Genomic DNA, 6,030 nt, shown 5'->3' with positions numbered 1-6,030 from the left:
ATTTAGCTTGGTTGATTTATTTTATACTTGGTTTTTGCTCTTTATTTTAGTAGTATAAAAATTTCTTCTAATTCCTGTGTGTCCTCACTCAGTTTCTTGACATAGAAGCTCAGAATTGAATTTTGAGCCTGTTTTCTTCCTTTATACACACTTTTGTGGACTATAAATTTTACTCTGAGCCCTATGCTAGCTGTAGTTTTTAGATTTCAATGTCTTTTTTCACTATCATTCTGTTAGAAGTATTTTCTGATTTCATTGTTATGAAGAAGACGTACATTACTTGAGTTTTACTATTTTTTGGGAAATAGACATGTTGAATGAGAGTTAATAAATGAATTCAAGTCTTCCTCTAAGAATTTTCTTGGTTTGTTGAAAATGGCGTGAGCAGGGGGCTCAAATATTTCTAGATTTATAGTTTGGCACCTCTCTGTGATTCTGAGCCAAATACCTAACTTCTCTGAACTTCAGTTTCTTTTTCACTCAAAGATTATTAACTTATCCCCATCAAAATGTGGTGATGTTTCTGTTATGTGAGAAATGCAAACTATATGATAAAGAGTAAAATGAAAGAAAGATAATAGGAAACAGGAACATGGATTTGCAAATGAGAAAAGAATCGAAAGACGAAGGAAAGGCGGGAGAAGGGAAAGAGACAAAAATAGATGAAAAGCCAGATGTGTTGGTGCACTCCTGTAATTCCAACCCTTGGGAGGCTGATGCAGGGGGATCATTGCATGTTGGAGACCAGCTTGTGCTACAAAGTGAGTCCAAGGGCAGCCTTAAGTGCATAGTGAAATCCTGCCTCAAAAAGATGAAAAAATAAAAAGAAAGAAAGAAAGAAACCAAAAATAGATTTGAAATGTGTTATGTGCATGTACCAACTTTGCACAACAAAGGAAATCAGTGTGTCTTGTGAACATGTACTAATAAAAATTAAAGAAAATGGAAAATGAAATCCACCACACAAACACACAAACAGACTCAGTTAAGTGGACAAATTCAGAGACAGTGGAAACCCTAGAGGACACTGGTCCTAAGGTTTTCTTTCGTCCTTCTTCTCTTCCTTCTCTTCTTCATTTTGGTACCAGGAATGGATCTGAGGACCTTGAACTTGCCAGGTAGTTGCTGTTCCTCTGAGCTGTATCTTTGGCCTCTAAGGTTTTCAGCTGATGCTACAGGGGCCCCCAAGGAGCCAAGGAAGTGACTGGAGGCCTGGAGGCTCTTTTCCCCATGCACCTCCTTGTGTGTCTTTGCTACTGTGATGCTTTGTCCCCGCCTCCTTCCTTTCCGCACTTCCAACCTGGAGTGTTGCTGCCATTGGCCACACAGCCATCCATCTCCAGCCCTAGGGACCTGCTACCCATGAACAGCACCTGCGGTCCTCTTCTCGCTGGTGACTGCTGCATTTCTGGTTGTTCACATACTTCCCACTTCACCCACAAACTCGCTGCCCTCATCTCCCCTCTCTGTTCTTCTTTGCTCTAGAAAGTTCTCTTTCCATCCCTGCTCCCACACACCATCCTTTTAACCTAAGGTTAGAAATGACTCCAGCCTAATGTCACCTTTCACACTTCCTAAGAATCATGTTCTTCCCCTTATTGTGACTCTTGAAAGTATCATGTTTGAAGCACATTTGCAAATACAGTTGTGAAATGTTAGACTTGAATACTTGAAATGATATACATACATACATCAGGAATGTGTGTGCGTCTAAATGTGTGTGTATGATTTCTTGTTACAAAAACAACAGCAAAAATATCCAGTGCCTGACACTGAAGTATTCAGCAATGTTCTGTAACTCACAAAGCTGTCAAATGTGTTGGTGAAACTCAGTGAGGCTTTGTCTCAGGCAGGATCTGGGCCTTTCTTAATGTTTAAAACAAGCCCAACCCAGCCCTGCACACTTTCTGATTTCAAGGACACAATGTTCGAAATACTACATTTTCCCATGTTGAAAACTATCACTAAAAGAGGTCATTTCATAGCAGAAAAAGAGGCATCTTTCAGCTTGCTAAAAAATGACTCTGATTCTTTCTTCTTGCAGTATTGCAGGGATAGTTCTGGGGTGATCTATGTCATGTTGAATGGTTCAGAGACGAAGGAGCCTATCCTGTCAAACGGTAAGCACTTCAGCACCAGTGAAAACAGTAGAGGGTTAAAAAATATTTATTCATAAATAAATGGTGTGAGTGGAAGCTAAAGAGAAGTAGCCTAGTCCCCAGTGGAATGCTTGCCTTTGTAAATTCAGGTTTATAGTTGAAGGATTGCAGCCTTGTCTATACAGTTAAACCATGAGCAGCTGATGAATATGTGAATAACAAAACCTAAAAATAAAAATCAAGGGACCCTACCAGATGCCAGTCTTGGGCTGAGGCTGTTGGAGGACTTCAGCTGCACCTTTATGCCTCAGGTCCCCATCTGTCACCCAGCCTCCTGCACCTACGTCCCCAGGGGACCTAGTCACACCCTGGAGGTGACTCCTCAGATTCAAAGTGACGACCAAATAACCTCTTCCCAGAAAGGTCCCAGAGAGTTTCCACGGAGTGAAACAGAGCTCACAGTTATGGCAGAGCGCAGTGGACCTAGGATGGATGCAACAGAAAGCCTTGCTCATGCTTTGGAGCCAAGGACGCAGATCTTACATGGTGTGACTGGCTCAAGGCAGGGTGAGGAAAAGCTAAAGCACCAACAGCTAGAGTCTGACGCCGGGAAACAGAAATGACCACCACCACGGGACAGGTGTGCACGGTGCGGCCTAGTACCTCAAGGGAGTCTGGCAGCCAGTGCTGCCCCACTGGAATCCACAGTGGCCAACCCCAGGGCCAACACGTGTTCCCTAAACATGAAAGGTGACCTGGAACAGGCGATAGACCAACCCAAACAAGCCCAAAAGGAACCCGGAAGCTTCTGTTTGATTCCTAAGTCAGTCATGTGCCCTGGTCAGGACTTCTGACAGTCATACTTGGAGAAAACTGGGGAGGGACACACCAAGGCTCAGGCTTTCTGAGGAAAGAATACATACACTCACGTACTGTCCAGCGTGTAGTGGCTCCTGTAACCTTACCAGATGAGCCTGTGTTTCTGCTCTTTTCTTTTCCCCTCCCCTTGCTTCAGAGGCCTGAGGATGATTCTGAAGAAGAGGCCAACTTTGAAAATTTCCCCTTCTGAAACATGTAGACACTGGAGGAATGTTTCTGTTTGAAGAAAATGGAGGAACAGGAGTCTTGAGTCTGTGTCATGCTGTGTCTTCAGCCAATTTGGAAGATTGAAAACTAAAGATATCCAATCATGAACTGAGCATGTGGAGTCCCAGTTCAATGTCAAGATGGGGTATGCATTGTTCTTAACTGAGCGCAGTAACTTAGGGACACCATGTATCAGCTTCGCCACTGAGACTGTGGACCTTGTGAGCACTGTTGTGTTTCTGGGTTGGATCTCAAATGAGGGGAATTTTACCTTCAAAGGGTTTATTTGATAGGAAGCCCTTTATTAGTCATGACAGAAGTGACAGATGTTGGTGCTACAGCAGGTGTATTTAACCAGTTAGCTCAGAGCACTGTGATACTTAATGGTGCCTGAATCAATGTGGTTTAATCAATGGTTTGTGCTTCGAATGGTTGCAGAAGCGAGGCAATCTGAACTAGGGATGACACAGGAGTGAAGGAATGCTGCCACATTTCAGGCTTACCTGTTGAAGCAGGGTGGATGTTCATTTCACAGCTGGGTTGTGTGAGGGCCGCAGTGAGGAGACCGCTGCATTATTTTAGGAGGCCCCCAGTCCATCCCACTGACACCTGTTAACAGCATCGTCTTTGGTGATACTGGGGATGGGCCCCTTCACTGGATTTGGGCTTCTCACACTAACACTTCTGATATTAATTAAATGTGCCTTGAAAAAAAAAGTTAGGAAACAATCCCTTTTGAAAAACAGTTTGCAAATCAATTAAAAATGAAAAGAGAAAGAATCATTTTGGTACAGAACCGTGATGACGAACCTTTTGGAGACCCAGTGCCAGTACTGCAACCCCCTGCTCACTCACTGGTCACAGAGTCAGCATTGCAATGAGGCCTGAATATCTGATGCTTGACTGCTGGGGTGATTTGGTTCCCGTGGTGACAGAGAGGGCGCGGGTGCCATAGCCTCTCCACCGCTGCTTAGAACTGTGAGCAATGTTCTTCCAGGCTGGGGCCTAGGGGTGCACTGCAAAGGGGAAAACAAAAACGACTCCCTTTGTCTCTCAGTTTTTTTCCAGATTTTGAATTTTGTACCTGTAGATGGATAAAGTCACACAAATTGAAGTCTGGGTCATGCATGATATTGAGGGACTAATGTGTAAATTTTGGCGCTATCTGTGAGGATAATCATGTTTTCTTGAATATGGTACAGTTAAGTCCACTTTCCACTCTCAGTTTGGGGGAAATGCCAGTCTTCTGTTTCTGGTAGGGTTGGTTGAGAGGGTCGCAGTTCTAGATTTCTGGGAATGCCACTGTTCAGTTTTGATCCCAGAGGGAAAACCTCCTTTATCCTGCCAGGGAGCACAAGGTTTGTTTCTGAATGACCTGGTCAGCTTTGGATAGGCAAGTTCCTTATGCTTATGTGAGGTTTGGAGCCAGTTCATCTTTCTGGTCATTATAAACCCAAAAGCTCTCATCAGGGTCTTTAGAATCAGCCCAAGGACTCCGTGATGAAGGTTTTATTCTCACAGAATAACCAACTCCACCACTGTGTCTCAGATAACCTTGGGAAGAAAGTTTTAAGACTCGTATCGTATTTTTCTGGGAAACTTGTTGAGTTTATATATAAGTGCAAACTGAACTGGTATGTCGCACCCATAAAGACATTTCAGGCACAAATGCAAGACCCGATAAGTTAAATCCTTTTGGTTCAGAAACATTCAATGAGACCACGGCCTGAAGCGTCCGAAGTGTGGGTTCTGGCATCAAGCTGAGACCTTGGTCTTCAGAGCACTGGTGATATTTGGAGGAGAGAATTGCCCAAACCCTGGAGCAGAGGTGCCATTGCACATGTGTCCTAAGGGAACACAGCAAGATCTGTTCCCTGCCTCGTCTGTGACTCACCATATAATGGGTGTGATTTTCCCTTAGCTCTTGGGCAATGGACTGTAATGAATGTGCAAACTGCATATAATTCAGGTTCTGCTAAGATCAGCATTTACCTTCTCTGAAGACAAATGATACTTACTGTTCTGTGAGAAATCCACGGTGGTGTTCTCATTTTTTGTGAAAAGCTATTCTTCGGCTAGAAGTTAGGCTCATCTATTTTTTAAATGTATCTATTAGAGAAAGTTTGATCTTCGACACTACCTGTAGTGACAGTAGGAAATTGCAATTTTTCATCTTCCTAGTGCATCATGTCTGCTGAGGGAGAAGTTTGATAAGAGGTCAGAACACTCACCTGTAATTTTAAACCACAGTTTAAACAGAGTTGCAGGTCATGAGATAAGACGGTAAGGGTGTTGGGCTGCTCAGATTTTAGGAATAACTGGAGATCATAAGCAATAAAATAGTGTTATGGTACGGATTATTGCTAAATAGACATTAGTTGCTCTTGTGAGAAAAAAGTAACTGAAAGGAAATCACAGGGCCAGGGATGTAGCTCAGTGGTCCAGCAGCTGCTTGGCCAGCACAAGATCCTGAGTTTGATTCCAGTTACAAAACAAAAAAACAAAACAAGACTAAAACAAAAAAGCCAGCAAAACACCAGAGAGTGAAATTGCTAGTCTTGTGCTTCGTGACCATTATTGACAGCAAGAGGGTTATTAACACTTAAGGACTGCTATCTATAACAGTCCATCTGGTCACCAAAAGTGTTCATTAAGTGACTAATAAACAGGAAGCATGGACAGTGGTGGGTTCAATGATAGACCAGGGGATGATCCATGTCCTGTGGAAGAGGACAGTGAGGGAGAGGTTTCATCCTGCTACTCAGAATGCTGGGCAAACTCAAACCCATGAATCATATATTCAGGGAATTTCCCCCTAACTATTTTTGGGTCAGTATTGACTGTG

Source organism: Cavia porcellus, unplaced genomic scaffold, assembly GCF_034190915.1.
Source record: "Cavia porcellus strain 051 isolate PalLab524CR breed Dunkin Hartley unplaced genomic scaffold, mCavPor4.1 scaffold_18, whole genome shotgun sequence".
NCBI classification, from domain to species: domain Eukaryota; kingdom Metazoa; phylum Chordata; class Mammalia; order Rodentia; family Caviidae; genus Cavia; species Cavia porcellus.
This window is presented reverse-complemented; position numbering follows the sequence as displayed.